The following is a 22,119-nucleotide window of genomic DNA, read 5'->3' as shown; positions in this document are numbered from 1 at the left end:
CTGCGTTGTGGTCTGAGTTGAAAGACCAGAGAAGCCGAATGCCCAATGGTGTGGCTCCAGGCCAAAGGTCAGCAGGTGCAGAACCCGCGTGAGCCCAAGGCAAAGGCAGGCAGGCAGGAAAAAGGCTCTGTGACATGGCGAGGGGTCAGCCTTGTGGTTCCGACTGTGCCTTCAGCAGGTGGAACGAGGCCCGGGCACGCGGGGAGGGTACCTGTTGCACGGCTGACTGTGCTAAGCGTTCATCTCACCCGGACGCACCCTCGCAGGCACACCTGGAGTAATGCTGGGCCAACATCGGAATGCCCTGTGGCCCACTCAAGGTGACCCTCAAAGGTGAGCCTTGCAGTGGGCCTGGGTCTCACCGTCTTCCACCGTGGGACGGCCGTCGGCAGCACATGAGGCCGCCATCCTGGTCTCGTGTCTTCGCCTTGGTCCCTTTATGCTCATGGTCCCTCCTGGCTCGGGTCTACCCCTAGCTGCAAACATCAGTAGGTGCCCTCCACTGGCAAGCAGTCCTGCCCCTGAGGTCGTCTGTGGCAGCTCCAGTTTCACACTGGGAAGAGCTCTGTGTCGCCATGAGCTCCGGGGGCCCCCGGAATCCATGGGGGATTGGTTCCGGGTCCCTCTGCCAATACTAGGATCCCTGGATGCTTACGTCTCTTTACATAAAATGGCACAGTGCCTGCCTAGGACCCGCACACCTCCTCCAACACACATTATTTACTTTTAAAAATGGATAGGCTCCTTTTATTTAAAATGACTTATTTGTGTATGTGTTTATTTGCAAGGGAGAGTGAGAGAGAGACCCTGTCCACTGGGTCACTCCCCAGATACCCACAATGGCCAACGGGACTAAAGCTGGGAGCTGGGAGGCCAGGCTGGGGGTCTCCTGTGGGTGGCAAGAACCCACCTCCGTGAGCTGTCACTGCTGCCCCCAGAAGCTACGTCGGTGAGAAGCCGGAGTCAGGAGCCAGAGGCAGGACTGAGCCGCACGTGGGACGTGAGCCGGGTGGTGCGCTCACCTTGAGGCCCACAGGCCCACCCACGTCCCCCAGGGCCACAGGAGAGGAGCCGTGGCTAACGAAGGTTTGCTTCCTCCTAGAGGAACTGAGATAATTCGTCTATGCTGTCATCTCAGGGCGAAGGACTTCAGGATCTTGGGTTGGAATCTAAATCATCACCAGATGCGAGCGCACAACTTCTCCCCTTCGGGGCCTGGTTGGGAAATGGTTGGAGCGTTCCCTCCAAAACTCACGCTGAAATGCCATCGCCACTGCCATGGCCACAAGAGGTGGAGCCTCAGGGCCTGCTTAGCCCAGAATGGCCCCGCTTCCTGCGTGGGTTCACGCGAGTGGGCTGGTTACAGGGAGAGCGGTGTTGTTGCAAAGCTCTCTGTACTCGCCCTCTCTCGCACACGCGTGTCCTTTCCCCACTGCCTTCCACGGATGACACAGCCCCCAGCACGGTGACCAAGGCGATCACCCTCTTATCTCCGTGCAGAACCCAGTGACAGCAGCGGCAGCAAACAAACAAGCTGACAGCTAAGGTTAACGACTGTTGTCAGAGAGCAGCTCAGAATGAGGAAGCGTGGACCCGCGGCAGACGGCTGGAGGGTGCCTTCCGCCCTCCTGATATTAAGAAAGAGCCAGGCAGGCTGAGAATAGCTCTGAGTAGACATGAGAGGCGGCCTGTCGCCCGTGAGTCACCCTGCGGCTGAGCGCGCAGCTCCGCCCCTGCCTCCTGTGTGTTCTGCCCTCCTGCAATCCTGGCCCATGTGAACACACTCTGGCCTGGTGCCTGGAGCCAGGCGGGCAACGGCAGGGGTCTGGGGTCTGGGGTCTGCGGCCCCATTTTCTCTCCCCGTCGCGGTCTGAACAGTAAGACTGCGGCCAGCGGACCAGCTCCCTGCAAACAACCCAAAATCCACCTGAGCGCACGGCTTCTGGACTCCTTCGAGTCAAGAAAATGGGGTGGGTGGGGTTTGCATGTCCACTTGGCAGCTGGGCGACTGCAAAGTCCAGGGTTAGAGCTCCGTTAGCAGCTCCTGCGGAATGAAACTGGTGCCCGCGTGGCACAAAGGACCTGGGGCACATGGAGCGGTGGAGGCATGCAGGGAGAACTCTGAGCTCCAAGCACAGACCCTGCCCTTGGCTGTATTCTGGGGGCAGCTTCCCCAGGGCTTGCTCAGTCTGGGTGTGGGGAGCTCCCACCTAGCGTCTCCCAAACAATTCTCTGGCCTCCTATCAGCCTGCACGCACATGCGCACACACGCACACACACACACACACACACACACACACCTCTCGCTCCCCCATCCCTTGGTATCCCAGACACAACCCAGCCCCCACTCCTGAAAATACTGCCCAGCGCAGCCACGGCTTCCTTATTTCACCTGGTCACGCAGAACCCACCATCGCCCGCAGTCTGCCATGTTTTGCTCGATGAAATTCACACCGCAGGTCGCAAAGCCGCGCTCCCCTTTCCAACGGGGGAGAAACCTGGGAATCCCAAAGACGCATCAGGTGCCGATGCCTGCAGGCCCAGAGGGTTCACTCAGATAGCTCATTCACTCATTCATTCATTCACTTATCAAGTCTGTGCTGCCTACCACCTGCTAGACGGAGCGGCCGTGGGGACCCAGTCAGGGCTGGGCACCTGTGACGATCATAGACCTGCGAGCGACTGGCTCTAAAGCCAGGACACGAGGCAGCCGAGGAGTCAGATGTCAGCCTGATTCCTAACACGAAGGAAATCAGACGACTCGATGGGAGCGGGAGTGGCCTTGGGTTGGATGACCGGGAGAAGTCGCCAAGCGGGCAGAGATGCACTGTGGGAAGGATCTGGCAGGTGCAGCGGGCTCTTCACCGAGAAGCCAGCAGACGGCGAAGGGCACAGGCGCACCGCAGCACAGTCGCGCCACGGTTACCGCCTGTCCCCTCGGTGAGGAGATCCTGGCTTCCTGGAGGGTCAGCCACACCGTGGGTGTGACAGGTAGTGAGGTCCTGAGCAAGGCTGCCCGCGGCCCCGGTCACCTGCGTGTCCCCACCGGTCAGCGTCCACCGTTCAGCTGTGGGAGCCGGCAGAGGCTTGGGTGGACAGCCGGCCAGAGGGAGAGGAGCCGGAATTTGCAGGGCCCGAGGAAGGCCGGGCCCAGGATGGCTTGCCCCTGCGGGTAGGGGTCCTTGTCCCACAGGGGGCAGGCAGAGACCTTGAGAAGAGCCACGCGTCGTCACGACGAGTGTGCAGGCAGGCTGTCCACTCAGGGCAGGTGCTTACGTCGCCCCCACCCCCAGAGGCCACTCTGCCTTCCAGGTGCAGAGGACGACGAGGCCCTTCTGGGGGGCCCTCGGCGAGCTTTGTTCGCTGGACACAGCCTCTGCCTGACCACCAACCAGCGGCGGAGCCCAGGAGGTGATAGGTCTTCTGGCTCCACAGGAGTGGACAAAAAGTGCGGGATGCGGGTGTCACAAGTGGTGGCTTAGCCCATTGCACCTCAACACTGGCCCCCGGAGTCGGGGGTTGAACCCAGGGATTCAGCCGGCCGAGGCCAGCTCCGGGCAGGTCGGCAGAGCGGGGGAGGCGCCCTCTCTTGCCTCCTGCGCTTCTGCACTGTGGCTGGGTTTCATCAAGATGCACGCCCTTTCTCCTACTTTTGTTTTGCCTTCTCCCTCTCCCTCCTAAACTGCTTTAATCTCTAAATCCCTGCTATTCCCTTCTTCCTCCTCCAACCCGGGCTTTTCTAAATATGCTTAACATCATGTCGTGATTAAGGTCCTAACCCTAGCCGGATGCTTCAGAGCCCAGAGGCCTCAAAGCAAAGTTGCCTGAGGCAGAGAATCAAAACACACACACAAAACCAAAGCCAAGGCAACATTAGCATATCGGGGGCCGTGGCTGGGAGCCCCCTCACCCACCCCATGCCTGCCTAGCGTGCAAAGGCCCTGCTCTCTCTGCGGGGTCTGCGAGGAACCTACAGGGTCATCAGTGCACGCCAAGGACCGCTGGGGCAGGTGGCTGTGCCTGGGAGCGCGCCGGCATCTCTCAGCTCAGGGGCGCAGGCAGGTTCTGCATCATGCTAGGGCCTTGTCCTGGTGACAGCTCGGAGAGTGTCCTTAGGAAAAGGCCACTGGTTATCTTGTCTTCTGCCACCAGGCTGAAGGAAGAAGCCTTCTCAAAGGTCACCGGCTCTGGCCTGGGTGACTGTCTTCCCGGCTGCAGGCCTTGGGCAGGCATCTGCAAAGCCCTCCCCCCACCCCTCCGTGGGGAAATGGCCTTGGGTGCAGCAGGAGGGAGTCTGGGGCTGGGGAGACCGTGTGCACCCCCGCGGGCTGCGCCCCCTGTGTCAGCCACCTTGAACGCGAGCCCCTCCTTGGAGCACAGTCGTTTCTGGGACCCGAGGCGCCACAGTCATCCATTCTTCCCTTCTGATTTGCAGCCATTAATTTCCCTTAACAAATATTTATCGGCTGCCTATACAGACAAGCACAGCGCCACCATGAGCGGGATACATGGGACGCATACAATATGTGGCTTCAGCCATCACTGTGGGAGACAGACATAAACAAGTCAACACTTGAGGAATTCGTGGTAATTAGAAGCGCGTTTACGGCAGAGCTAATGAAACATAAGCTTTGAGGTCCCTGGCTTGCGCAGCTCGGTCCCAAAGCCGGAGGGGCTGTGCTGTGCGTATGGGAGAGGCAGGCTAGCAATGCATGCGTAAGCTCCCGTGTTCGGGGAGCGTTTGTGAAACGCAATATGTTTCCTGCGATCTCTTAAAGAAAGCTCCCCAGATGGCTAACCTTCCTCCCGAATGCAATGTCAGGCGCTCGCATAGATTACCACCCGCAGACAGCAGCAAAGACTTCCCTCGGCCTTTTGGGGGAGAGATGTTGCCAGGTGTTGTAAACAAAGCGGTTCTCGTCCGCCTGCCTCCTTCCACGGCCAGGTTTTCTCCTCCGTAGAGAAAGGCGGATGGCGGAGGAGCCACCCCACCCTCCAGCCGCAGAATGGAGAAGCAGCCTCCCTGGCACCTGGGGGCAGGGGGGAAGGCAGGGAGCAGACCTGGTGTGCAGCCCAGTGCACCTGGACCTGAGTGAGGCCGTAGCTGGGAAGGCAGCTGCGAGGTGACAAGAAGGAAGCCACCACCTAGGGTTCAAGGCCGGCAGAGCCACCAGGGGTAATTGTGGGAGGTGACAGCAGAGCCACCAGCCTGGGCGGGCAGCCACGGTGGCAAACGCGGAGCCACTCGCCTGGCCTCCACGGCGAAGAGACCTGCCGGGCCTGGGAAGCTGGGGACTGTGAGCCGTTCTCGGTAAAGACCGCTGAGGGAGCTGGGGTGGGGGGAGTGTCCCTTCTGGGGAGCCATGTGGACCTGTGGCCCCATGGGCAGCGCTCGGGCTGGACTGTGACCCTCGCGCTCCTGTGCCGGAGTCCTGGCCCCCAGGGCTGCAGAAGGTGGCTACGTTTGGCAACAAGGTCTTTAAAGAGCTCCTTAAGGGACCATGCCGGCGATAGGGTGGCCCTGATCCAGTGCAGCAAGAGGACACGGCCACGCCCAGAGGGACACGGGAGCAGACAGCGTCTCCAAGCGCATCTGTGGTTGCAGCTGGCGGGCCGCAGAATTCGTGATGGCGGCCGGCGGCGACCCAGACAAGCAGCAGCCGCCCCAGTGTCTAGCCCGGGCACGCGGTAATCCTGGGAGCTCAAGGCGGGAGCCCGGCTCCAGGAGTGAAAGCCTGGCTGGGCCTCTTCCCAAACCTGTGCTCTGTGTGCACACTGGACACCACAGGTCAGCCGAGCGCGGCGACACGCCACCGCCACCGCCACCAGCGCTGCCCCGGGCGCCCCTACCAGCGAGCAGGGTCATTTAACAGACAGCCGTGTGCCATGCAGCACACATACAGCTCGCTTTCCCATCGTGTTAGCAAAATGACTTCTTATGGAGAACAGAAAGAGAAGGAGAGAGAGCCAGTCCCACGGAGTTTCACAGCCACGGCTAATCGTGGTTAACAGGCTGGCTGCGGCTCCTTCAAGGAGCGGGAGGGAGAGGGGAGGAGGGGGAGGGGAGCAGGCCAGGAAGCAGGAAAAGCGGTCCTCAAAGCTCCCAAGGCAGCGGGCGCTCCCTCTGCACAGCTGTGATCAGACAGAATTCGCGCATCTGCAGGCAGAGGGAAGACTCCGAACACTGAGAGAGTCAAGGATTTCCACCGCCTTCCGCTGTCCGAGCCGCACTTGAAGGCAAACAAACAGCAGAGGGAGGGACGTTCTTTTTCATGAAAGCAAGCAGCTCGGGGGAGCTGGAGTCACCCTCGCCGGGCTGTGGGTAAAGGGCTCTCTTTCTGTGGGATCGTCATCTTTAATTGCGGTGAAAGGTTTCTCGTAGAAGAGACAGAAGGGACAAAATCTAAATGGAAAAAAAATGAGAAGAATGTTTGCTGTTCAGAAAAGCACATTGCAGGGGACGCGCAGACTGCAGACGGAGAGAGGGGTTCGTACAGCGAGGGACGAGGGTGCGGGACGCAGCAGGCGCCCTTGGGCCCCGGTGACCGGAAGACAGTGAAGATGAGCCGACCCTGTACAGCGGCTCGCGGGGGGTGACGCACGGCAGCGGGCGTGCGGCACAGCACTCAGGACGCTGCTGCTTGGGCTGCGGTCCCAGCTCCACTGCCCTCTCCGCTTCCTGCTCTGCATGTCCCGAGAGACAGCATGTGGGCCCCTGCCATCCGTGTGGGACAGGGGACCGGAAGGAGTTCCTGGCTCCTGACTTTGGCCTTGGCATAACCCTGGCTGCTGTGGGCATTGGGGTGGGGGTGAACCAGCAGGTGGAAGATCACTGTCTGCCTCTCCATCTCCGTCTCTCTGCTCTTCCAATAATAATAATAATAATTGACAATAATAATAACAGGGGCCAGGACTGGCATAGCGGGCAAAGCCGCCGCCTGCAATGCCCACATCCCATACGGGCGCAGGTTCAAGTCCTGGCTGCTCCACTTCCCATCCAGCTCTCTGCTATGACCTGGGAAAGCAGTAGAAGGTGGCCCAAGTCCTTGGGCCCCTGCACCCATGTGGGTGACCTGGAAGAAGCTCCTGGCTCCTGGCTTCAGATCGGCGCAGCTCTGGCTCTTGCGGCTAACTGGGGAGTGAAACAGTGGATGGAAGACCTCTCTCTCTCTCTCTGCCTCTCCTTCTCTCTGTGTAATTCTGACTTTCAAATAAATAAATAAATCTTAAAAATAAACAATAATAACATGAACAATCATCATTCTAATAAACAACTATTTGAGGGTGCATCAAAAAGTTCATGGCCAATGGAATTAAAGGAATTACTTCCATGTAAAAATTTTGAAACCCGTGCATGGTTTTTGGGTAGTGCACATTTTCTGTAAATTTCTCAAGACCCCTTGTGTGCATGGGTTTCAGAAATGTTGCACCGAAAGCCGGCGCCACGGCTCACTAGGCTAATCCTCCGCCTTGCGGCGCCGGCACACCGGGTTCTAGTCCCGGTCGGGGCGCCGGATTCTGTCCCGGTTGCCCCTCTTCCAGGCCAGCTCTCTGCTGTGGCCTGGGAGCGCAGTGGAGGATGGCCCAAGTACTTGGGCCCTGCACCCCATGGGAGACCAGGAGAAGCACCTGGCTCCTGCCTTTGGATCAGCGCGGTGCGCCGGCCGCAGCGGCCATTGGAGGGTGAACCAACTGCAAAGGAAGACCGTTCTCTCTATCTCTCTCACTGTCCACTCTGCCTGTCAAAAAAAAAAAAAAAAAGAAAAAAAGAAATGTTGCACCGAATGATATCTCTTATTTCCACTTGCCATGAACTTTGGAGGTTGCCTCACGCGTGCGTGTGCGTATACGTGTGTGTGCGTGCACATGCATGTATATGACACGGGCAGGTAACTTCATCATCAGAGAAGTGAACCTCAGAGTGACACTGGGCCACCACTGCAGGCTGCTGGGACGGCTGTGAGTGGGGAGGGGGAGCTGCAGGACCGCTCAACACCTCTGCTCAGAATGCAAAGTAGCGCGGCCCCTTAGGAAGCACCGCGTCGCTTTGTTATAAAGCGAGCCCTGCGCTTGCCAAATGACCGGGCAGATCCTTGCCCAGGTGCTCAGCGGAGGGAGGGAGGGAGGTGCGCAAACACGGGGCAGAGGGATTGGCATGCAAATGATCGCAGCAGCTTTCTCTCTGATAGTTCAAACGGAAAGGAAGCTAGATGCCAATCATCAGATCAGATGAGCAGAAAATGAACTGTGATACAGCCATCCGACAAAAGACGGCTGCATGATGAGAGTGCAGCTGATACTCAGGATAAGGAGAGACTGTGGAAGCATTACCTGAGAGGAAGAAGCTGCAACAGGCGTGATATCTGCATGAAAACCTCCAAGAGGAAAACAGCCAGAAATCAGATCAGGACTGGCAGAGCCCAGGGTGGGTGCAGGGGGTGGGGCCAGCAGTCTACACCTTGGCTGTGCTGTCACCTGTCTGTGGATGCGACTGTGGTACGGGATGCCCCCAGGGGGCCTATGGCCACGGGTGCTGCTGCATTTGGCGTACGTTCACCGCATCTCACTGCGCTGTACGCCGCCGACGGGGCAGCGTTTTGTGTGCGCTGTATCTGGGTAAGCTGTTCTGACAGATCATGAGAAATGGGGAGAAAATGCCGACAGCAGGCCAGTGCCGCGGCTCAATAGGCTAATCCTCCGCCTAGCGGCGCCAGCACACCAGGTTCTAGTCCCGGTCAGGACGCCGGATTCTGTCCCGGTTGCCCCTCTTCCAGGCCAGCTCTCTGCTGTGGCCAGGGAGTGCAGTGGAGGATGGCCCAGGTGCTTGGGTCCTGCACCCGCATGGGAGACCAGGGGAAGCACCTGGCTCCTGCCTTTGGATCAGCGCGGTGCGCCGGCCGCGGCGGCCATTGGAGGATGAACCAACGGCAAAGGAAGACCTTTCTCTCTGTCTCTCTCTCTCACTGTCCACTCTGCCTGTAAAAAAAAAAAGAAAAAAAAAAGAAAAGAAAATGCAGACAGCAGACGCAAAAACGTTTACCTGCTCTCAGGCCTCAGCTGTTCGCACTGCCACCGGCGGCAGTCCGTGTGCAATGGGGGCTGAAACCCACGGGGAGCTCCGGGGGTGCTTACTCTAACACCCCTGGGTCCCTAAGAACATCGTCTCCGGGGTGATTTCCCTTAGTGTAGCTGTGGAAGCCCTGGGCTACGTCACCCGGCTCCCACTTTCCAGGGTCTTTCTACCGACACAAAACGCCTGGGCCAGTGACTTCCTTGGGACCGGCTGAGTGGTGCATTTCTGGTTCTGTCCTTTGCTTTCGTGTATTAGCTGGAAGGACTTCCTACGGGGACTCTGCCTCGTCTGCCTTCCGGTTGCCACAAAAAGTTCAAATAGAAAAGGCCAGACGCACGCTCACTCCCCTTCGCCGTCAGCCTTCGAGGTAATGAATTAGCTCTCCACCATCTTCCCATGGCCATCTTCTCCCTAATTTAAATATTGCTATCAACACCAGCCTTGAAACGTGCGTGTCAGTTTTCAATCCATTTTAATCCTCACCCTTCTCAAAGCTGAGGTTCCTAAGCCAACGGAAGCCTCATTCCTTGGGTTCCTGGATCCTGCTGACGGTAGTGTTGACAGCTCCGGGTTGTCTTTGACAGCTTCTTCGTCACCGTCAGCCCGGAAGAGATGCTCCAGGCGCTAGGGGCATCTTGTCCCACCCCAGACCTAGGACCGACATCTCCCCGCCAAGTCCTAGCTCCTCTGGGCGGGAAGTGGAATTTCAGGGCAAGGGATTGGGTTCCAGGGCGTTCACAGTTGTTGTTTCCATAGACGCTTGGTTGACAAAGTTCTGCGCCTGTTCCTGTCTGTGTTAACTTAGCACTTGGGTCTCGCTCCACCTCTCTGTGTCTCAGCTGTATCTCCCCTCCCCTTGTCACAGTCTGTATCCGTACTCAAGGACACAGAAGGGATTCTGCGACATTTCAAGTTCAGAAACATGGGGCAGACCAGACTCCGGGGTCCTGGCGGACGAAGCCAGGAAGAAACACAAGGGAGGGGTTGCCATGGTGATGGCCATGTCTGGAGGAGCTTGTGCCGTGTTGTGGGTCCCCGGATTCACGTGGGGAAGCCCGATGCCCCGGGACTTCAGAATGGGACTCTCCTTGGAGACAGAGTCTTTAAAGAGGTCATAAAATCCAAAGGAGGGCATCAGAGGACGCCCAATCCAACAAGACCCGGCATCCTCCTAAGAGGAGAAGACTGGGACACAGCCAGGAAGCAGCTACCCACAGCCAAGCAGAAGGCTTCGGCAGAAACCAAGCTGCTAACACCTTGTCTCGGACTCTGAGGAACCCATCTACTGCTCAGTCACCCTGGTGCTCCACTCCGGCAGCCGCAGCTGACGGGAATCCAGAGGGGCACAGGTGGGGGCGCACGGGGGTGGCCGGCAAAGCAAAGCCCCACTTCTCGTCCCACTTTCCTGATGTTCACTCCGAATCTCTTGTACTATTGTGCGTGGTTGTCTGTGTCTGGGAGTTCTTTTGTAGGAATTGAAAACAAAATGGGAAACGAAGATTAGTTGGAGACAGAATTATGCAGGCAGCCAAGGAGGGCAGCTTGGGCTTGGGTGGGGTAGGGTTTGGAGAGAGATGGGCCGATTCCTGGTGTTTTCTAGATGGGGGGGGGTACAGGGGAGGAGCTAAAGTGGCTGCCATGGAGGGTGGGGGTGGGGAGGGCAAGTTGGAATGTGGGCCTTCACTTCACTCCTACTTGTATGCGAGCCGACAAGTCCTGGTGCCGGCACGAAACGAATCCAAGGCCATGGCAGTGGGAAGCCTCATTGTCCATGGCCCGGGCCTGCCGCGTCTTTCCGCTGTCACCTCCCTCCCAGTCCTGCTCCCCACGCCCCATGCGTCACCCCTGTCTCCCAGAACTCCTCTGCATCCTTTGAGGCTGCACACGGGCTTCTAGAATGTTCCTCTGAGTCACGCCGGAAACAACAGCTGAAGCCTTTGAGATTCCTCTGGCTCCTCAGGCTGGTAGTAAAGATGTCTTTGCCAGTGACCTCCGTCCCAGGGCCTTGGCTGGCTTTCTCCCCTCTAAGGGCTCACCTCCCAGACCCAGGGTTTGCCAAAGAACAGCAGGCGCGTGTGGCCGTGGTCTCCATCCTCGGCCGGTCTGGAGCTCCCGGTCAAGGTCACCTTCCCCCAATTCCTTCCCAGGCCTTCTGTTATCTCAACCTTATGTCGCGTGCGGCAGCCAGACCGGTGCCCGGCTGACACACCTGAGTGCCCACGGGCTGGCTGGGGCTTGTCGCTGCCTCTCCGACAACACGCACCAACGCTCCTCCACCCCGACCAGGAGCCGCTGGGCAGGGCGCTCTCTCCTTTACACTGTCCGAGCATCGGCCCGCGACTGGGAACTGGGCCATAGGACAGGGCGTGGACCTGGACAGCCTGGTAGGGGCTGCCCCACTTCATTCCATATGCGCGTGGCCCATAAAACGGGTGTGGGGCTCACTAGCCAGCCCCTCCCCCACCCCGTCCACCCACCCTCAATAGACACTTTGAAACCTGCCTGTAGGCACCTGTCTCCTGGGGGTGCCGTTTGCCCAGCAGTCAGAGCCCAAAATAAATAAAGAAATTGGCCCAGGCTGCTGGAAACAGCTGCAGTAATGGCTCTGCCTGTAGGCTGATCAGAACCCGGGTCTGATAGCACTCCGTCCCCACCGGGACACACAACAGAAGAAGGACAAGCAGGAGGCCAGTGTTGGTGAGCACGTGAGGCCGGAACCCTGCTGCGTTGCCAGTGGGAGCGTGGAACAGCGCCGCCGCCGTGGAAAACATCGAGAGACGCATCAGACAGGTAGACCTGAAATCCCACTTCAGGCACACGGGCAGGGGTGCTGGGAGGCAGGGCCTTGGGCCGAGCGCGCACCTGCTGTGTTAGAACTGCCGAGAAGCGGGGGGGGGGGGGGGGGGGACGCGAGGATGTATCGAGAGATGAATGGGTACCAAACAAAAGGCCCAGAATGGAGCACGATTCAGCCACACACAGAGACAGGATGCTGCTGGATGCCACCGTGTGGGTGGACCGTTTGCTCGGTGCAACCAGACACAGGAGGGCCGACACCGTTGGTGTGGGAAGGCTGTGGTTCATGGCGGGGATGCTGACCGAGCCACGTGTGCAGACAGCAACAATGGCAAAGCAACGCAATGCGTGTCTGTAACAGCACTGAATTTTATATGCCCAGGAGTTACGATGCAAAAATATATATTTTTGCTGCAGTAAAAAAGCTTCCTTTTAAGACAAACTCCGGGCCCTTACCCAGACCATTGTACAATGCCAAAGACACAATTCTCTAACAGAGAAGACGTCTCATCTCTGACATCACCGTGCCCGTGCGCTGCACACGGCCCGCTGTTTTGCACACGGCACACTGTTTTGCACACAACTGTCATGATGTTCATCCTTCCTGCCTAAAAGTGGTGACAAAGCATAGCTTCCTCGGGTGTGATTTTTTAAATTGTTTTGGGGTCAATTTCTCAGTAAAACGACATAGCCTGTCCTAAAGTGGAATAAGGTATCTTTGGAGAAGCAGGAAAAGTTGAACTGTTACAACCCCCAAAGGGGTGTCTAACGTAGTGCAAAATCTAAACAAAAGTCCCCCTCTCTGCAAGGCCAAGGTGGAAAAAGACTTAGTGAGCCACGCCAGAAATAGAGACCCCACCATGACCGTGAGCAGGGTCTGCATGAGTCCGGGGCCCCTTCCGTGTCAGCCTGGGTGCCCGGCAGGCTGGCCCAGGCCCCAAATGCAGCAGCCACGTTGTGGAAGGGCAAGCGAGGAATACCAACCCCGTCTTTAGCTCTGTTACCTCCAGTTCAGACATAGGCCACGTCCTCAGACACAGGCCACGTCCTCAGCAGGGAATGAGACAGCTGCCCCCCCTACTGTATGCTCCTTTAAATAAAGAGAGAGATGATGGATTGATTGATCTCAAAGGCAGAGCTGCACAGAGAGACAGAGACAGAGAGAGAGGTCTTCCATCCGCTGGTTCACTCCCCAAATGGTCACGATGGCCAAGCCAGGAGCCAGGAGCTCCGTCTGGGTCTCCCACGTGGGTGCAGAGGCCCAAGCACGTGGGCCATCTTCCGTTGCTCTCTCAGCTGGATCGGAAGTGGGGCAGCCAGGGTTGGCGCCTGTAGGGGACGCCGGCGCTGCAGGCAGCAGGCCCACCTGCCACGCCCCTCTATGCTGCTTTTCTGAGAGGCAGCCAGACCACGCCTTGTGAATTCACTAAAGGAATCTACCCAGAAGCAGAGCCTGAAGGAGGGCGGAGGGGACGCAGACTGGCCATCGGTGTCCCTGGACAAAGGATCGGAATGCAAGTTCCAGGAGAACCGTGTTGAGAGGGAGGAAGAAGCTGCCTGCGAGATACTACGTTTCCTAGTGTTCACCGCTGCACCTCCCAGGGCCCCAGGCCAGTGAGCTGCGAGCCGAGCCGGGCGATGAGTAATAAAAACACCCCAGCCACTGTGTGGCCTGGGCATGGATCTTGCAAAAGAGGCGCTGGGCAGCCCGGGATACCCTCACCTCGGTGCCCCCTGGATGCCAGCCGCTCGGTGCACCTGAGCTGGCCCAGGGCTCCCTCCTGGTTGAAGTTCAAGTGCCCTGATGGATGGGAGCTCAACCCCAGTTTCTGGAGTGGCCACATGGTGGACCCTGTCCCGGCTGCACCTGAGCCTGCGACTTGTCCCGTGACGCCCTTAATGTGGCAGAGATGGGGCTCGTTCACCCACGTCTCCTGTGGCCGTCGGGGGTCTGAGGCCGGAGCAGAAGGCGTAACTGGACAGCAGGCCGTGGCGGTGCTGGGCGCCCAGCATCAGGGAGGGCCGCTGTCTTCGCCAACATCCGCCCCCTGCCCTGGGGCCCCGCCATGCCTCCCCGCCTCACTCCCTCTCCCTGCTCCTCAGTGGACGCAGCAGCCGACACACGTTATTTCACAAGGGCTTTCGAACTGACTGACGCCTCCCACTGGAAGTGTAGTGTGTGTTTGTTGAGTGACTGCATGATAGGCAAGGGAAACAGCGAGCAGAGAAGCCGGGGCTCTGCAGAGACGGGGAGCAGAGCAGGGTGCAGAGACACCTGCTGCATAGACAGGTCCACCAGCACAGGGGCTCGGAACCCCCAGCGAGACCAGGACCAGATCCAAAACCTCCCGCTTTTCTCCTCCACCCCCCCAACTCCATTCATGGGAATCACGCACGGCCGCAAGGCTGTGGGGCAGGCACTAGTATCCCCGATGGCCAGATGAAAATACTGATGCAGCTGTGTGTCCAAGAGGCAGGGTCTCAGTTGAATTCTTTTTTTTTTTTTTTATTTTTTGACAGGCAGAGTGGACAGTGAGAGAGAGAGACAGAGAGAAAGGTCTTCCTTTGCTGTTGGTTCACCCTCCAATGGCCGCCGTGGCCGGCGCGCCGTGCTGATCTGAAGGCAGGAGCCAGGTGCTTTTCCTGGTCTCCCATGGGGTCCAGGGCCCAAGCACTTGGGCCATCCTCCACTGCACTCCTGGGCCACAGCAGAGAGCTGGCCTGGAAGAGGAGCAACCGGGACAGAATCCAGCGCCCCGACGGGGACTAGAACCCGGGGTGCCGGCGCCGCAAGGTGGAGGATTAGCCTAGTGAGCCGCGGCACCGGCCTAAGTTAAATTCTATTCAGTTCCAAAAGCGCTGGGCCTTGGTGGCTTATTTATTTATTTAAAAGAGTGAAAGAGAGCAGGCCCATCCTCTGGTTCACCCCCCAAGTGCCTGCCGCGGCTGGGACTGGGCAGAGGCTGAAGCCAGGAGCCAGGAAGGCCATCGAGGCCTCTCCCATGGGTGGCACGAGCCCCAGCACCGCCGCCTCCCAGGGTGTATCAGCAGGAAGCTGGGGTCAGGCGCCAGAGTGGGCAGCCACGTCCAGGCACTCCCGTGTGAGAGGCGGGCATCTCAGCCTTGGGCTAAGTGCCTGCTGGGACCGGAGGGTGGCGCGGGATCTGCACACGGCGCTCACCGAGCCCCAGGCTCAGGAAGGAGGGGAAGAGGCGGGGGACCCGTGTGGGTCTTCCTGGAGTCCCCCCTGCTAGGGGGCCAGGGGCTGCGGCTCCTCTCTGCTCAGACAGCAAAGACGCGGATGCTGGGAACTCTCGCACCCGTCTCCATTGCCGCCCCAACTGGCGCAGGTGCCAGCGCACAGGGGGCACGGGCGAGGCACTGCCCTGCTCTTGGGAGGGCACTGGGCCCTGAAAACAAAGTGCACGCCCCTGCTGTTGCCCTGCGCCCGAGGCCTGCAGCGTGCGCTCCCTGCGTGCCTGTTCAAAACCCCAGCCCCCGCGAGTGGTCCGTGGGACGGACGTGGGACCCTGGGGAGGGTTTCTGGCTTCTGGCGGGCTCCAGCTCGCCCAGGGCCTCACACAGCATCCTGCACCTGCCACCCGCGCCCCTGCCTCCATGACTCGAGCCTCTGCAGTTCCAGTGCCGTCCGGGGAGCGCCTGGGAGATGCCCCTCTCCCCAAGGCGACAGTCGCTCCGGGGTTTGGAGCACCTCTCTCAGGGCCCACGGCCTGCCAGCCAGAAGCTCATTCATTCCCTCTCCCAGAGAACAGAGCGGGTGGGTGTCTGGCTCCAGCCTCTTGCTAAGACACCCCTGGAAGGCAGCTGTGACAGCCCAAGGACTTGGTCCCTGTCCCTGACCCAGACTGAGTGACCACGTCCTGGCTCCAGCCTGGCCCAGCCTCGGATGTTGCCGGCATTGGGGGAGTGAACCAGAAGACGGAAGATCCTTCTCTGTGTGTGTCTTGGTCTTTCTACCTTTCAAGTAAAATGAAAATAAATTACAAAAAGTGTTTAACATAGCCAGTATGAGAGGGAGAGAGAGAGAGAGAGAGAGAGACACCCAGGTTGGTCCCATGACCCCGGTCCCGCAAGCCGGCTGTTCCCTCCCTCCCTGGCAGTGGCCGGAGCACATGGGGTGGCCACGTCGCCCCACACCACGCCGGGAACACAGCGTCTTTGCACAGCAGCACAGGCGAGCCAGCCCCCACGAAAAGGGAGCGAATCCAGGGCTTAAAATGAATGAGAAGCCCAGAGCAGGTTGACAGCAGGCAGGGAAGAGGGAGGCGGGGCTCCCCAAAGGGCGCAGCTCTGTGTTGCGCTGCGGGCGTGAAACGCCAGGACCACGGTGTGGCGACTCACACACATGAGCGTCATCCCTCCCCTCACCAGCATCCGGGGTCCTGTCCTACTTTTCAGGGAGGCACCTGCAGCCACTCCCCCGGCGGCCTGCCGGGAGGCGAGCGCCCACCCGGGGCAGGCACTCAGCTTTGCTCGCTCTGCACCTGCCTGGCATCATCCAACAGACAGCTGCTGGGGCTGTCCCGAGGTGAGAGCTGGCCCTGACCGGGAGACGTCTCAGCAGCTGGGGAGGGGAGCAGCGGGAGCCCCAGCCTGGCCCTGACCCCCCCGGGAGGTGCCAGTGTAACCAGAGGCACAGGAGACCAGCACCTGGGCCTTAGCAGCCTGGGTCTCACCTGGCCCATGAACCCCACCCACCTGGCAGAATGAACGCATGGGTGCCAGGTGCCGTCTTGGCTCCGCTCACAGCATCCCAGGAGCCCACACACATGGCTGGGGGTGGGCCTCGCCCATGTGCCAGCTGACTGTAGAAGGAGCTGCTGGGGGCTGACGACCCAGGCTGGGGGCACCCCGCTCTGCTTCTTCCTTCACCGGCCCCACGTCTGTTCGTGGGCAGGAGACCCAGGGTCAGAGAGAGACGCTAAAGCCTGCTGCGAGCCGCCCTGGTAATCATATTACAACCACTGAAGGGGGCGCTGGGGTGCGTGAATGCTCCTGCTGACACCCCAGCGGGTCACCGGTTCTGATGGGTTGAAGTCCTTAGAGCGTTCCAGGCCCGCGCTGCTCAATCTTCCAAGCGCACTCAAAGCACCTGGGTGTCTTCCACACGCAGCTGCTGACTCGGGGCGTTTGGAGCAAAGCCCAGGATTCTGTCTGCAGCCCAGGCTGGGGTCCGGCCCCCCGCTGTGAGCCGCTGAGGCTGTGACTCTGTGTGAAAAGCCCCGCCCACCCGCTGCGGGCCTGGCACAGAGCTCGGAACAGTCCTACAAAAAGCTGCCGGCGCTCCCGCACCCCCAGGAGCAGGCGCGTGGGCATCCCGCCCTCCCCCCCGGCCCTCCTCCAAGGGCACGACCCGGCTCCCGGGCGGGACAAACCCGGGAGCCTGCACGGAAGTGGAGGCGGCCGGGGTCGCGCGTGCGTGGCCGGGGCAGCGCCCTGGGCCGGAGCAGGGCCGGCGCGCGGTTCCCGGCGGGCTCCTGGCCTTGAGCCGGGCCAGGGCGCGGCGTCCCGGGGCCCTGCGTCCAGGGCGGCCCGCCCGCAGCTCCGCTGCGTGATGGCTCTGCTCTCTGCTGGGCCCGGACTCCTGGCTGAACGCGCCCCCTGGGCCTGCAGGCACTGGCACCAGATGCTCTCCCCGCCCCACAGCTCGGGTAATGGCCGGTGACAGCCGGGGAGGCTGCAGCTCCTGGCGGGGCTGCGAGGGGCTGGGCCACGGGGGAGGGCGAGGGGCGGAGCCTGCGCTCTGTTCCAGGCCCTGGTGCCCCCCTGCCGGCAGACTTGAGGGCTCCTTGCTGGGAGGTCGCAGCCTCACCCTGACCCCACTGTGCAAACCCTGACAAAGCTGAAAGCAAATAAAAGTCCTGCTGGGGACCAAACTCTGCACATAAATTAAAGTTATACCCATTTCCCATTCAGTCCCTACCCTGCCCCCGCCCAGAGGTCCTTCTGTGAGAATCAGAGAAGCCTACGAGGGGACACAGCCGGGCACAGGGTGTCCTTGTGCAGTCAACAACAGACACAACCATACCAGGTGACTGCCTCCCTTCCCCACCGTGAGAGAAAGGAAAATCCAGAGAGAAATGAGTCTAACTGTGGGGGAAGGAGCGGATAAGCCACCAGGGTTGGTGACCCCAGAAGTGCTGCTGATGTCCCCAGGAATGAAGGAGCCAGGGAGCACCGAGGGCCATGGCAGAAGGTTTTGGGAGGGACCGGCAGGCCACCCGCTGTCACAAACGCCCACTTCCCTGCAAGGGGCAGAGGCAGCCGTAATGGGGGGGGGGTGCCCCCTCTGTGCCAGACTCTGAATTGAGGCAGTGGAGGAGGGGAGGTGACCAGTGATGGGGGCAGGGAAGCTCAGCCCCCACCCCACCCCCATCTGCTCTCCATCTTGAACTGCCCGGGGTGAGGGGTGGAGCCCTAGGAAGGTTCCGGGTCCTTTCAAGTTGTCATGGGTCAAAACCGCGGTCGCTGGAGGCAACGGAGACCACGAGAAGATACATGCACGGGCACTCACGTGTCTACCCAGAAGTGTTTGGATTTCCAGGCCATGGAGCTGGGGGTTCCAGGCCGTTTCAGGGCAGATGGATGCCCTAGTGGGTGTTGAGGGTACAGCAATGATGTCTAGAAGATTGTCAGTTATGTTTCCAACTCGGGGTCTTGCTCAGAGACTCGCCCGGCAGCCAGGCAGGTAAAGCAGGCCGGGGTGTGAGACAGCAGGGAGCGGTGGGGTCTGGGGTCACCTGCAGAGAGAGTTCGGGGTCCAACCGGGGGACACAGGCCACCCAGCTCCCGCTGAGGGCTGCCCAGCGCCACCAGATCACCTGCGGGTTAGGAGAAGCGGGAAGTAGAGGTGTTTCAGAAAACCGCCTGTCGTTAGAATACTTTCAAACATCTGGGGTCAGGCCGCAGAAGTCGCACGCTGTGTGCGGGCTCTGACTTAGGAGACAGAACCAGCACAGGGCGAGATGCATTTTCGAAGCAAGCAAGGAAGCAAATGCCACGGCTGGGGAAGCTCCGAGCCCGGGCTGCACGTGCTGGGTGCAGGCTCTGCTTGGCTGCGAGCGGTCTGTGCGGCTCCTGTGCAGTGACCAACGACCTCTGGGCCTCTCCTCATCCTTAAACACGAGCATTGGACAGGACGCTGCGGGGGCCGGCATGGTACAGCGGGCTAAGCCGCCACCATCCTGGCGAGGAGCACTGGGGAGAGTCCCCACTCCTCCGCGTGCAATGCAGCTCCCTGCTGATGGCCGGGGGCGGGGGTGGGGGGAGCAGTGGAGGACGGGCCAAGTGCTGGGGCCCCTGCACCTGCATGGGAGACCCGGATGGAGCTCCAGGCTCCTGGCTTCAGCCAGGGCCACATGGGGAGTGAAGCAGCAGAGGGAAGCTCGCTCGCTCGCTCTCTCTCTCTCTCCCTCTCTCTCTCTAATAGATCTTTTTTAAAAACCCGTCGCTGTTTTAGAGTTGGAGTTCCTGATGGGGGTGGTGGGGAGGGACGGAATAAAGTCTGAGCAGTGGGAGCATTGAACGCTGGGGCGTGTTTTGGAGAGTATCGAATTCCTTGATGTCTAATGCGCGTGTGTGGCTGCCGGGACCTGGCTGGCTTGCTCTCGGATTCCCGCTGACTCTGACAAAGCGAACGTCAGCTCCACAGCACCTCGATGATTCAATGCCTTCAAAGGCGGGCGAGGAGCGAGCTGGCGGGCGGCTGACACTGTCAGCAGGTGACTCACCGGCCTGGCGGGGCGGCGATAAGAGCCTGGCACGCGTCCTCTGCCCCAGCCAGCTGGCTGACTGCTGCTCGGCCCGGGGTCCCCAGACGTGTCACCCAGCCTGGGGGGCACCCGCTGCCTCCTGTCAGCGCGGAGTCAGGCCCTGGGGAGAACACGGTGCAGATGTGCTGACATGAAATGATGATTTCCCGACCACCACCGGGGCGTGGGCTGCCGGTGTCCTGTCGGCAAACCACGCTTCCCCGCCTGCGCACCCCCAGAATGTGCCGGGGGAGCAGGGCACCTCCCGGCCTCTGAGCTTGACCCTGAGCCCTGCGGGGGTTGGAGGGGGGCCTGGTTGGTGCTGGTGGGCTCTAAGACCCCCCCCAGGGGCCAGGGCGGGGTTGGTGGGTGGGAGGAAGCCCGTGGGAGCACGCAGACTGCATGGTGGTGTTTAGGGGGCGTCTCCACCCTGCTCGCTGCCCACAAGGGGCTGCAGAAATGACTCCCCGTGGGAAACGAGAGCCCACATTTTCAAAGGCTGCTTTGTTTTCTGGGAGACGACAGCAGAACATATGACAGGGCAGCAACCGCAGCCTCTGTGCCCTGCGGAGTCGGAGCTGGTGCCAGATCAGGGCGCGGCACAATCTTGCGGCTGCCAGAGACCGTGGCAGCCCCAGTGACGGTGACAACCATGACAAAAAGCTGCCACTTCCTGGGCGTCTTGTCTATGCCCATCCCTGAGCTGAACACTTAAAAAAGATAAATTTATTTATTTGAAAGGCACAGTGAGAGAGAAACAGAGAGATCTTCCATCCGATGGTTCATTCCCCAAATGGTCACAACGGCTGGGGTTGGGCCAGGCTGAAGCCAGGAGCCTGGAGCTCCATCTGGGCTTCCTGTGCATCTGCTTTCCCAGGTGCATTAGCGGGGAGCTGGACTGAAGTGGAGCAGCCGGGACTCGAACCAGCACACCCATGTGGGATGCCGGCGTTGTAGGCAGCGACTTAACCCAGGACACCACAATGCTAGCCCCAAGCTGAACACTGATAGATGTGTTTCAGCTGATCCCTACAGATCCATTTTGCAGACGAGGGAACTGAGGCTGAGAGAGAACCAATATACTTGCTCGAAATAACACAGCTAGGGGCTCAAATCTGACCTGTACTGCGTTTGGAGGAGAAGTCCTTTGTCATTTCGGGTATGAAATCTCCCCCGGCCAGCCCTGCAGGCGTAAGGAGCCGAGCAGAACAAACAGGAAGGCACAGGCAAAGGAGTGTTTGTGAGAGCTGCGTGGATTCGCCTCTAATCTCTCGCATCCATCAGGCGGCGGCCACGTCCCCTGTCCCTCCAGGTGCCAGCGCCCAGAGCCAACCCAAGTGCCAATCAGAGTGACAGCACCGCTGTGCAGGGTGTGACACCGTCAGCTTCCTCTCTCCGCGGCGTGGCCGGTCCGGATCCCACGCTCGTCCCCTAGCCGCAGCCCTGACACGCGGGGCCATGCTGCCCTGAGTGGGGGGGCACCACTGAGCTAATGCCGCACCACTTCCCCTCGAACCCAGTAGACACCGCGCACGCTCGGGAGGGCTCGGGGCCCTCCCTCCCCAGCGGTGGGCCTGGCTCCATCCCACCTGGGCGATGACACCTAAATCTACGCATCTTTCCATCCCGCTTCCAGTGACATGGTCGTCGGCGGGGCCTGGCGTGGTCCCAGGTGCCCCCGCCCGCATCCTGTCCCCACTCGGGAGTCCCAGGCGAGGGGCTGGTCCCCTGAGGCTGTGGGTTTTGGCTGTGATGCGTCGAGAATGAGGGGCTCTGTGAAGTCAGAGCCCTGTGGAATCAGGAAGGCGTCTATAGGCGCGGAGGGGCAGGAGCCTTGGGGGTGCTGGCCGTGTGGCTCCAAAGCGCAAAAGCCCCCACTGAGTTGAGTCCTGGGGTAGCCCCAGCTCTGGGGTCCCTCGGCCACCCTGCCCCTCCTGGGACCCCGGGTCCCTCTCACTCCTCCTGTCACTCTGAGGGCTTGCTGCTGACTGGCAGTCTCTCCCCAGCTCGGTGGATCCCAACCCAATTCTCCAGTTGGACACGGTGTCGTCTTCCCCTTAAAGAAGATCAACTCTGGACATTTGGTACAGGGTCTGAGACACCCTTGGGATGCCCGCATCCCGTAACAGAGTGCTTAGGTTCGCGTCAGCTCCATCCCTGGACTTCAGCTTCCGGCTGATGCACCCTGGGAGGCAGCAGGTGCTGGCTCAAGTCACTGGGCCCCTACCACCCACGTGGGAGTCCCAGATGGGGTCTCTGGCTCCCAGCTTCAGCCTGGCCCAGTCCTAGCTGCTACAGGCACTGGGAAAGTGAACCAGCAGAGGGGCGACCTGTGTGTGTGTGCATATGTGTGTGTGCGCCTTTTAAACAGATTAAATAATATTTAAAAAATAAAACCACAGCTAGAGCGAAGGGATAGGGGCTGGAGGAGCAGCATGGCCAGGCAAACTAATTCCCAGGACGATTTTTCTCGAAGGC

This window comes from Oryctolagus cuniculus, chromosome 8 (genome assembly GCF_964237555.1).
Source record: "Oryctolagus cuniculus chromosome 8, mOryCun1.1, whole genome shotgun sequence".
In the NCBI taxonomy this organism is placed as follows: domain Eukaryota; kingdom Metazoa; phylum Chordata; class Mammalia; order Lagomorpha; family Leporidae; genus Oryctolagus; species Oryctolagus cuniculus.
The sequence above is the reverse complement of the archived record's forward strand: the minus strand, read 5'-3'. Positions refer to the sequence as shown.